Below are 12,525 nucleotides of genomic sequence, written 5' to 3' on the forward strand. Positions count from 1 at the left end.
AAACATTTCACAGCAGACATATAACACAATGCCACATCAGTAAAATGGAGCACACTGTAGTAGCTAGACATATTAGACTAATTATTAACAAATGCACTCAACATTAACCAAAAAAATAATCATAAGTACAGTGTAATAAGCATATGAAGTAAAGCACTCTCTTCTGTCAGTAGACAAAGAGAAAACAATACCGTATATAGTTGAATAAATCAATAGGCTACATATTAAACCAACAATATCTGCAACTCTATAATAGCCCAGGAATAATTAGTGTATAATTCATAGAGCAACTTTTAAACTCAGTATATATCACTTACCTGCAATGTACTACCATGGGTCCACTCTTGGCATCATGAACTGAATTAATATGTTGTAATGCACTCAGTACACCAGTAGCATATATCGGTACATCCATATCAGGCCAGACAGTGAAATGAAACTGTTTTACTTCATGTTCATAGTCAGAGTTCTCCTGCACATAAGAAAGGTATGCTAACTATAGACATATAACACAACATGGTATGAACTGTCAAATTGGTGTCACCCGAAAATTGAAAAAAAAATATTCAGCTAAATTACTGTGTCAGCAAATACGTTCTTGTCTCACATTGATTGTTCTTAGAAAGTAGTCAGGAAATTGCTCAGATTTCACAAGTGTCACACATATGGAGCCATATTTCTTGCTGCCATTTTGTGGCCAATACTGGACACACTTTACCTAATACAGAAGAAAACACACAAAACATTGCGAATGAAGATTATTTGTTTCATTGTAAGCATATGTGCATAATCTAAATGACATTTCAAAAAACATAAATATAATGAATTGTTTGCCTCAAAAATCAAAACCACCTGTAGGATTTGTATAATGAATGAATGAATGAATATGAGCATACAATACCTGTATGTGAATGTGAGCTTGAAATGGATGACTGTGATGTTAGCTTCACCTAGATTTCAACAGTGCAGCATGTTCGAGTAATGATGAATGATCAGTGATTTTTTGGTATTTCGTTATGAGAACAAAAATGTTATGAAAAGGACTGTGATTCAGTGTCTTAAGGATCCCAGTGAAATTATCAATGCTGCAAGAATTTAATCACAGGCATATTACATATAAATACACAAGACATGTGACACGAACAGACAACAAAGGCAAAGCCACTGTAAGCATGTACAGTATTGTAAATATAGTGTATACTACACTAACTGGTACCAAAAATAACATCTCCGCCAGCCAAGGACCATTTATTCGGCAGAAGCCTCAACATTAGCCCTTGGCAAATTTCACCACAATTTACTGTATGTCGCACGCCCTCAAACAATTATAAGATTCACTTGGGCTCATTTGCATTACCCAATCAGAACTCATGATTATTTGGTAAAACACGGTTTGCACAAATATTTAGACATTCCATCATCTTCATTCACTGTATGGGCAACACACAATTTTCAACATTGGAATATGAAATTTTGGAAACGTATCAATGAATATTGACCTTCTGTTCTTGACTCCTGGTTAATCAGTTCAAAGTCTACATGCCACCATTGTTTTCATCTGCGATGACCCCCGCCATTCACATTTATGACGCAGCAACAGTGATTGGTGGTGCCAGCTCATTGGCGCGCCCAATCAAATGACTCAATTTAACTGCAGTGAAATACAACTTTTCCTTACACGATCACGCACGGGTTCGTTGGCCCGTTATGAATTGCTGGCTTTAGTGCATGAAACCGTGCGATTCAGGCATTGCAAAAAATAACAACTTGGGAAAGTATAGAGTGTAATTAATGCAGACATACAACAGCAACATGGACATTGGCAAGATAAAATTCTGATGTCACACATATAAAGCATTCATGATACAGTATGACCTATCCAGTTATGATTGTCCTTAGGGACAAGTTCATGACCACCAGCAGTAACAAACATCTAGATGAAACTAATATAATTACAGGCATATTAAAAATATATAAACAGGAAACAAATTCACACATTCGATCACATCGAAGCGTCTCTCCACTGAAGAGACATGCACTTCATTACATACACTGACTGACCCCAAATAGGATGTAATAAATGTGGACCTCCAGTGAGTAGATGAACATATGCAAATCAAAGACTTTGACAATTTGCCTAATAGAGGCGGCGGCACGAAATTTTGCATGAGGGGGCCAGATCTGCTCACCAACCTTGCACCAAAGGCGCGACCTTATTGGGGGGTCTGGGGGCATGCTCCCCCTTAAAAATTTTGAAATGTAAACGCTCTGAAACGCTATTTCCTGCATTTTGGGGGCAAATTTTGCTGATACAAAGGGTTACAGCTTGATTTTGAATGGAAGAGGGGACGACCGCTCTCTCTGCCCCCCCCTGTGCCGCAGCCACTGTCTAAAACTGTAATATTATATGTTCGATAATATGCAATCAAGCTGTAAATCTCAAATTTTGCTATAAACTTAATCTGTACATACCTTCCCACCTTCAGAAAGGTTGGTTGTCATAAGAATTGTGCCAACATTTTCTTTCACCACCATTCTCCAAAAGTCTTTAATAGTTACATCAGTGGGTCCTAAAATAAATATATGCATGTTAGTGTTGTATAACTTTGTTTAAATGTCTAATATTACATAGATGCAATATTATAGTATCAACTGTAATAGTTCAACATAGCATTAACACATAGTGATGGAGTGTACACTAATAACTTTAATACAGTTCATGCAGAGAGGACTTACCTTGGGTAGCAATGTATGCGTTATTCTTCTGGTAACCCTGTAAAATGAAAGAACATGATCAGTCACGTATATTATACAATCAGTGCTGTGGTGTCACACAATGTTAATGTTGAATTTAAACAAAACTAATAAATTCAAATGTAAGTACTCACATCAATATAGTTAGCATTGATATAATCTGAATTGGGATCATCATTAATCACATCTAATACCACTCTGGAATGGTCATCTATATAAGGAACCAAATCGTCATAAAACAGTAAAAGTTTAAAGATACAAAGTTAACTAACTACAATATGCTGCACGAGCAGCACTATAAGAAATCTAAAAAAATCATATGCTTATAATACTTGACAGATCATTTTAAAACAAAGAATGAATTTATATACTATATAGTTGAGTAAGTTTGTGAAAGGTTGGTTTAATTATACCAAATATCAATTCTCCAGTCATTAAAAAAAATTATACGAAATGTATGGGGCGAATGACTTTTTTACCACATCACCCATATATAGTTTTGTGATTTTTTGTTTTTTTTTGTTTTGGCAACACCACAAAATATGATATATATGAAGAACACTGGTTAAAATAATACGATATCAGTAATATTTTCATGTAATAATTATACAAACTCACATGAAAGAACATTGCGAAATCTGTTTTTTGATTTGTTCTCTGGAATGTTAGCAGCTTCATTGGGTATATTTGTATTAGCGCTTTGAGGCAACAACTGGAAATAAAAAAATAAAAATCTCATACAAAGCCGTTTCCAGTAGCTGTTCCTATATTTCACAATACAAACTATGTACATGTACATCTACCTCAAAATGTGTAAAATTTTACTAATAATATAACATTTAAATTTTTATTTATTGCATTGATAAACTATTTCAGCATTTTAAAATAAAATGAAAATCACAAACCTTGATACAGACATATTGCCCCATACAGCAAAAATGATAATACTAATAAGCATTGATCCAATTATAAAACATACTATGTAAGCACATACATATTAAGCATCTATTAAAACTATAAGTAACATACCTTAAATTGTGAAACAAAATCATTTTCTTCTCGTTTCTTAATAACATAATCAGCCAAATCTTTAACTTGAATTGTGTATTGCGAGTTATGTATTGGCTTGGCTTTAAGTTTTGGCTTTGGAGGGAGACTCCTTGGCTTGGCTGCAGGTTCAGAAGTTGGCACTTTTGTTGGCTTTATAGGTTTGTCAGGTTTCACCACATCAGAAGCCTTCTTTGCTTCAGTTATATTCATATATTGAGATTCACCAGTTTCTTTATCTGTGACAGTGTCTATGTGGAAAAAATTGTCAACAACATTTAACAATAGACCATTTTCCGTTCACTGCGAGAATCATGAGTTATGTGTGAAATCGAACGTAAAAACAGGACAAACAAAGGTCATAGTGTCGTAATGGCATCAAACATCGCGTGGGATTCGACAAACGCAAACAATATTTTGGGAGCATTTCCCTGCTTAATAATGTGCTGTACACATTTGATGATAGACAATTTCGATTAAGTGAGGGTATTCAAAAGCAATATTCCTCTGTCGAAGATCGGCCGGTCAATGTGAGTTACGAACTGAAGTAATTCAAGTTCAAAATCAAATCATTCAATTTTTGTGGCGACGCGGGTCTTTCATGCAATTCGCGAGATCTCGCAGTTGAACAGAAAATCACCTATTTATGAAGTACTGTAAATGTATTCACTGGGTTTTAATTTTATTTATTTTTGCAAAAACCACTAAATTAAATCCAAGTGAATATGTAAAGTAACAATAAAACTCATTTCCTTGATAAATCCATGAAATTATAAAAACACAGTGAATATACTCAAAACATCAAAATAGTGAAATTAAATGTCAGTGAAAATAAATGGTTTTACAGTACATAATAAATATTCTTAAAGTGTATCCCTTATAAGATTGTTGCAAACAACCTTGGGTGTGGTTCCTTTCTCAGAGTTTTCTAAATAATAAAATTGAAAAGGTTCAAGTAAGGTTCAATATCAAATTCTTGTGCTTAAAGGGAAACACATAAAACACCTCTTTTTAACTTCTGTAGAAAAATTCTAAATTCACATTTTTACATAAATCTCTTCATTCAAATTATAATTGTAGTTTTCATGACAATTTCATGTACCATCTCATTCAACAAGCCGTCTCGTGTGCTGTTTTTTTAATGAATTGTTCAACAGTTAGGATTTTCAGTCTTTTTAAGTGTCGTTTAGCTACATATTTTAGACAGTAGTGTTCTAAAGTTTTGTATTGTTTTATTTTTCATTTTTTTAGGTTAAATTGTCATTCAATTTTTATTTTACCCAGTATACATGTATGTAAATTTGTCATTGTACTCAAGCCTATAATTGTTTTCTTTTTCCCGTTATATGCAGTTTAATGAAAAAATAAATAAAATAAAGGAGTGATAGGAACTTATGGTAGTTGTCGTTAACTAGGATATTCTGGGGATCACTATTCATTTTTTATGAAATCATGCTTTGACATGGCTTCATAAGGATATTATTAATTGTTTTCCCCCAAACAAATGACGATGTGTTAAAATGAATAATTGTGTGACACTAAAGTGTTTATTTTGCGCCATATTTATTAGATTAAATGCCTGCAATCTTCCTTATAATATATTGTTTAACAAAGGTAAATAAAAGACAAGGGTATGCAAACTATGTGACATGTGCTAAAGATCCAAATATACTCAAGAAATCATCAAATTTCTAGACATGCTAATGCAAGTGAGTGAAATTAGAAATGAAACTGAACTAGTCATTCCTTACTTAGTGTTTCCACAAAGAAACAGTTCCATGGACACTAATAATCATCCATGGAATTCTGTGATGCTATTAGCCATGCGACATCTATAGGATTGTCATTGCATATGCTTTCATATCATAAGTTAAATAGTTTCAGTACTCAAGTAGATACGGAATTTAGTGGTTTTAAATAGTGTTTCGATTGGTTCTGCAAAATGAGCTCAGAGTATCAAAAACATTTCAAGTACAATGTAACAACATCATGAGTATAAAATTACCATGCACCAAGCTACTTATACGTTAATACATTATATCACAATTGATTAAGTATAACTTTTAATGAGCTTAAGATGTGCCCCCTTCACACATTGGAAACCAAACACCATATTTAAAACCACTGTATTCAAATCATTTACAGACATGCAAATTGAGTGACAATATCAATGGTGAATTTAGATTATGCATAGAAAATTCACAATATTCAGGATTCTAAACTGAATTAAAAGCAACTTACCTGAATTCATGCTGGATTCTTCTAAATTTGCATAAGCATTCTTAAAAGACATACTGCTGTTAGGTGTTTCATATTCAGTACTACGTTTCTGGTTTCCCAGACGCCTTATATCTAAAAAGCAAAATGAATTATTCAATGACTGTGTTGGAATAATTCTGCAATATTAGACAAATAAAAAATTTTGCCTGACAGATTTGTTCACATTTTAAGTTTACTTCCAACAAACTCAGAAGTATCTCTTCTGTTAAGATTTGAGATTTCTTTATATAATGTATAATTATTGTCATACTACTGTACATAACTTTTTAGTGTATGGGAGGACTGTAAATAGTAATGATTTAAATCATTCAACATATAACAATATATATCCCCACCAATTCTCGGGGGCGAAGCTACATATGTCACAGAGCATTTTATGTTGCTTGGACTTGCACCACTATACAATGTATTTCTGGGTGCTATGTGTGGGCTGCTGTGGAACGCCGGTCAAGGAGCCAGTGAAAACAGCTTAAGTCACGGAAACACTTACCTTCTTATTATAAATACTGCAACTATTATTGCTACAACAACTAAAAGAACCACAACAACACCAACAGCAACACCAACAGCAGAACCACCTGGTCCAACTCCACCTTAAACATGAAACAAATTTACTACTATCATTTTAAATGTATTGACGGAAAATATATTTATACACAAGTAGTAATTATTATCAACTTAGTTGGTAAATGTAGAGCAATAATTATACTACTCAGACACAGTGCAGTGGCTGAAGTAATAAAATACAAAACAGTACAATAAATTTGTTGCAAACGAAAGCCAGACTTCTCATCTCTGAAAGACAGACATGGAATACAAAGTTGAGGGAATATACAATAGTAAATTTTCAGAATACGCAGATATGATAGTTAACAAATCAAGCAGTTAATCTAAAGTCAGGAGAGATAATTTCTCATTATAGCTGTCACCTGCCAACAATGTATAACTGAAAATACCTATACCTTGAAATGATGATATTGGTTGATCTGTCAATAGTAATTCCTCCACCTGTAAAATAACAACATAAAATGATATGTGATATGTAGAACACCATTACAGTTTAGCAATGTGTAAATGGCATAGTCATGGTTTTCCTGGTCTGCATGTATACACTGCTAAGCCATGAAAAAGAGTAAACAGATAAATACGGCTGCGACCAATAAATATGATGTATAGTAGATGATATTTGGTAATTGTTGTTCACAATAGCTAGATTTTTCAAGTAATGCCTCTTTTTTGGTAGGATTTGATTGTTATTTAGTTTACAAACATAATGAAACATGGCCTTTGAATCAAAATCACAATTGCAAACTGATGTGCAGCAAATGTGTGAGGTCAATGATGTTCATTGTATAGATCAAGTTTTAAATCAATCAGTTAGTGAGTAACTGAAATCAATTTATAGAATATATGAGCTGATGTGTGATGTATGTGTAAAAGTTATTCTAAGTCCAGAACTATACGAGATGTGGCTATATTGAAATGCATTCGTTTAAACAAGATGACTGCCAGTCAACCATTTTGGATTAGATGCATGGTGGCAAAAACACATTGTGTATTAGTCTTATATGATGTCCAATGTATGTGTGAATTTAAACTTCACTGGTCCATGCATGTGTGAGATACTGCTGGATACATACAGAGATGGACAAATGCATACCCTTACGAAAAACTTTTGTGGAGTTCTATAGAGTTCTTTTGAATTCTACAAAATTCTATAGAATATCTGTGGAATTTTTTTCTATAGAATAAATTCTATATAATTTTAAATTCCATAGAAAATCTGATTGCTTAATTTTGTTTTGGTCACAGAATTCTTGTTCGTGGTTTGGGCGATCAGGGTATTTCTTTTGATTGATAAGGTGTGGGATGCAACTTTGATCTATGTACGGTAATATAGTCATGGGTGATAAGCAATGGACATCAGCATTGACCAGAGTTACGTCATTATCATGTTCAATTCAGATGAAGAATCAGTAGTCAAAAACTAGAATAGCGACAAACATAGAATTATCATGGTGTTGAAATATTGTTGAAAGTCTTTGTTCAAGTCGTAAAATTCCCCGGAAATATATAAAATACAACAAAGTAACACAGTTAGGGTTAAAAAGACCTCTATTGTCTGCAAATGTTGTTGTTATTTCTTGCAAATACTGCATAAAATATAATAGAACTTAATTTGATACAATAAGTCACACAGATTATTGATGTTAACATTGACACAAATATTTTTAAGGAAAACATTACATGTTTCCAACTTTAAAATGACAAAAATACAGAACTTTCTTTATTTTGCTTACTGTATTAAAAAGTTATTGTGTAGCATAAAAATATATTTTAAATACATTTGAAGCATGTATTAAGCATATCGTTTTCTGTGTAAACACATCTTTGCTCCCGGATAACAAGTTTAAATGATAGAGTGAAGCATCTAAATTCTGTCATTTCCTGTCTGGTGGATAAATGATTAGAGGAGAAGTCATTGTTCCACATGACATGATGTCAACAAACCTAATTTATTTAAACATTTTGAAAACATTGCCCTAATGTCTCAATATTTACATTCACCTTTAGGGACTGCATCAAAGCAATTTGGCTGAGACTACAGAGGAGACTAAAAAGTGGAATCTGACACTTTTTTTTATTTATTTCACTCTATTTACAATTAGGATAATACATGTATACAGCTAAGAATTTTTTTAGATTGTTCCTAAATTGTACTGATTGAATGTGATTTTTTTTATATAATTAAATGTAACTATGTCAATGTTTATTTTTCCTGTGAATTAATAAAGTTTTGTCATTTGGCAATGTTGCTTTGCTTAGGCTTGGTTGAGAACTTGAATGTTGCTCAATTACAACCTTTGAATGACCTGTAGAATTCTATATGAAAGAGCCAAAATGTACAAGTTCTAGAACTCCGTAGAATTTCTATAGAATTTCTATAGAATTCCGTAGAATTTTTATAGAATTTGTTAGAATTTTAATAGAATTGTGTAGAATTCTATAGCATTTTTTCATAAGGGTACACGCATAACGCATGTTCAATGCATGAAGCTTGGTTTTTATGCTGCATAATAATTTAACCATGGGAATCAGTGAAAATGCGAATTTTGACCATTTTCGCCATGACCATGGCCTTTAGGACTCTTTTATTTGGAAAAATTGTCCGGTGACCCTAATTTTTTTTAAATTTGTATCCTGATTGCTTTGACAACCTGATTATCTTACCCCTGTAGTATACACTGCAAACCCATCATATATGACATATTGTTGTCCAGCTGTTAATGGTTTATTGATATAACCATTATATTCCATACCATCACCCACTATAAGTTGATCAGGGATTTCATTTAGTTGAAATGATGCTGTGATATACTGGTTATCTTCTAAATCACGCTTTCTATTCTGCCTTTCCTCTTCCACAACAACAATATAACTCCTAAAGCATGAACAAATTAAATAAAGAATAATATATAGCTTTTGGAAAATCAAAATGTAAACATTTCCAGTGTAACCTCTTGTAAATCAATAAGGAAAGGACATGTGTGAAATGACTCATTATTCACACAGCACTGAACAACTTCCATCAAACTTAATTGTTGCCAAGGTTTACAAATCAACATTCTTTGTTCAGACATACTTGTATCTAAGACAAACAAACACACACACAAATTGTATACAGATGTAGTAGTAACAGAAGTCATTTAAAGAATGAGTGAATACAAATTGCACCCTCTTTAGGAAAAACTTGAATCAATTTTTCAATAAAAATTTTAAATTTCAAAATTTAGCTACCAAATATTGCCACTTTCAAGATTTTCCTTATTTGTGTATAAAGAGTGTAGACACTGCATGGCTTAATATGTCCTATAAAACCTTCTGCTTTTTGTGCATGTATGCATACTGGTATTAACTTTTTCACAATGTGCTATACGAGAGACAGAGAATTGAAGCATTTGTGTAATAAGTATACACTAGTCTACTATTGACATATGTACCATACCAGTATACATTATAAATCATACTTACATAAGTTGTGTATCAGTCTTTATGTCTGTGTTTGACTTGGGTTTTCTCAAATCAATTGTAGCAGTGGTTTCTGTTAATATTGGTTCACTTTTTTCAGACTCCTCCAGAATATCAGAAACACCAACTACTATAAATGCAATTATGTATCAAATATTATTAATGACACTATTTATCACATATTATCAACATCATTATGTATCATATAATATCAATGTCCCAACTACATGTATCTTAAATTAAATGTCTTGCAGCTATAATTTGTGTCTCCCAACAATTCAAACAGAAATCACAATAAAGTTCAGTGTTTTATCTCATGGTCCAATTCCTGTTTTTTCAATTTAACATTCACTACCTTAGTTAATTACTTACTATTCATATGTCAAGTCTGTCCACATTCTCACAATTCACTTTGAAAATTTGTTTGGATTGTTACAAGGTATATGTAACCAACACTACCTTATTCGCATAAATTAACATACATTGCAAATTCCCAAAATATTTACCAGCAACTGCATTATGTTCCATCAGTGGTCAGAATGAGTTTGATGTAATTTATACTGAGGCATTTAGTTCAGAGGTTTTTAAAAGTTGTCCTTCAAAGCAATTAATACAACTTAATCCTGTGATAAACTTACCAATTTTAGTTCCAGAGGTAATTGATTTAGGTTCACCAAATCCCTTCGATGTACTTGCACACACTGATATTTCAAACTGTGTTCCTGGTGGTAATTCTTCTAAAGTGTGTGTATCAATACTGCCCTCAACGACTATATCCTTAGATTCTACCACGGTAGTTGAATACACAGATTCAGTTGATTTATAAGTTATCTACCGGTATTAGGAAATGAAAATAATTATTAATCACTACTACTACTGGAACTGTACAGTTTTTTCGTGCCAGGTGACAGTTTCAACGATAAATGTCACTTTTGTCTCGCTCACTGCTTTTCTTTTATGTGCAAATTGCAAGTGTGAGTGCTGACAGATTTGCGTTTTTTTTTAAAGTTAGAGTTATTGTTTTGTCATCTCAAATTTGAGTGATAATGATATAATTTTGTTGGTATAAGTCTCTATGTAGAAATCACCATGATGTACAAAAGTATAAATAAAATCAATTACTTGGCCTAATCATACTGAACTGTACATTGCCTGCTAATCTCCAAACACTGTCCTCAACTGTATGCTTTAGAACTTAAATGAAATACAAAAAGGGGCACGTTGTTAAGCTGATTGGAATCAAGCAGACACAAAGGTTATCTTGGATGCTTATTCATGTGTGTTTCACGATTCAATTATATTTGTTGTTGTTTAATTATAGTTATTATTTTTCATTCGTATTTAGTTTGTATCGATCAACAATCATTTTCTGTATTTGTTCGTTTTCGTTTCATTCGATTCCAGCATTATTATCTGAGTTATGTCTGTTAGAAGCCGTTTCATGCTTCATTTCACCTCACAATACATGTATTCCTATGACAAAGAAGCACAAATCAATTTATTGTAAGCCATTTACGTAATGTTCACAAACATGCCTTTATCACAGCGAACGCAAGAGAAGTCACAACTTTGTAGCTGAAATGCTTATTCTATAGTGACCTTCTCTCTTGGCACACCAATCATAGTGTTTCCCTACAATATTAAAATCCGTGGTGTAATCCTATTAACCCTATATAAAGAGTGTTTTAGTGCATGTTTAGGGTGGATTGTTCTAATTGCACTTTGATGCCAGACTTCCCTTCCGAAATAAACAACGTATTACAGTCTACCATAGTCTCTTACTTGTGTTACCATTACACAATCACAGTGCTCAGTTTTTTTGGACCTGATCGAATGTGTGCAATAGACAGCCACATTTTGGTGCCGAGACCAGGATACTCTACAACTCCAAACTACTCAACTTGCAACGCACACTAATCGAGACAGTTTCCCATCGACGAACAGCATGTCTGACAATGAAGATCAAGATTCCATCGCTGTCGACCTCACGCAACAAAAGAAGAACAGAACAACGGCGAGAAGACAACTCACCACGACAATGAAACAGATCGAAACATTCATTGCAGACTACGATAAACATGAAGACAAGAAGCTGGCATTGCAAAACATTTCTCAATTATTCGATGTCTCGAAAGTACGTCTGCATCGTTTAATCTCCGTAGACGCCGACAATCTCAACATGATCCCACCCGAACACCCAGAATTCGATGAAACAGATTTGTACGAGATCGAAGCAACGACACGACATCTCAAAGTTTCATACTTCTTAAGAGATGTAGTTGCAGCTTGTAAACTTCTGAAGTTCCCTGCGTTAACCAAGCTCAGCCTACACAAGTTCAACAATCACCAAGGTTCAAGTCTATTCAGCTACCAAAACTTGAGATTCTTACATTTCAAGAAAATCCCATTCTCTGG

The 12,525-nt window shown here is 33.2% G+C and overlaps 1 pseudogene; it reads right to left on the reverse strand.

The window, feature by feature from the left end:
• LOC146738993 (receptor-type tyrosine-protein phosphatase epsilon-like) overlaps window positions 1–11,904 on the reverse strand; it is a 33,011-nt pseudogene extending 21,107 nt beyond the window's left edge.
• Window positions 11,905–12,525: the final 621 nt, after the last annotated feature.

Source organism: Saccoglossus kowalevskii, chromosome 9 (assembly GCF_978046115.1).
Source record: "Saccoglossus kowalevskii chromosome 9, keSacKowa6.1, whole genome shotgun sequence".
In the NCBI taxonomy this organism is placed as follows: domain Eukaryota; kingdom Metazoa; phylum Hemichordata; class Enteropneusta; family Harrimaniidae; genus Saccoglossus; species Saccoglossus kowalevskii.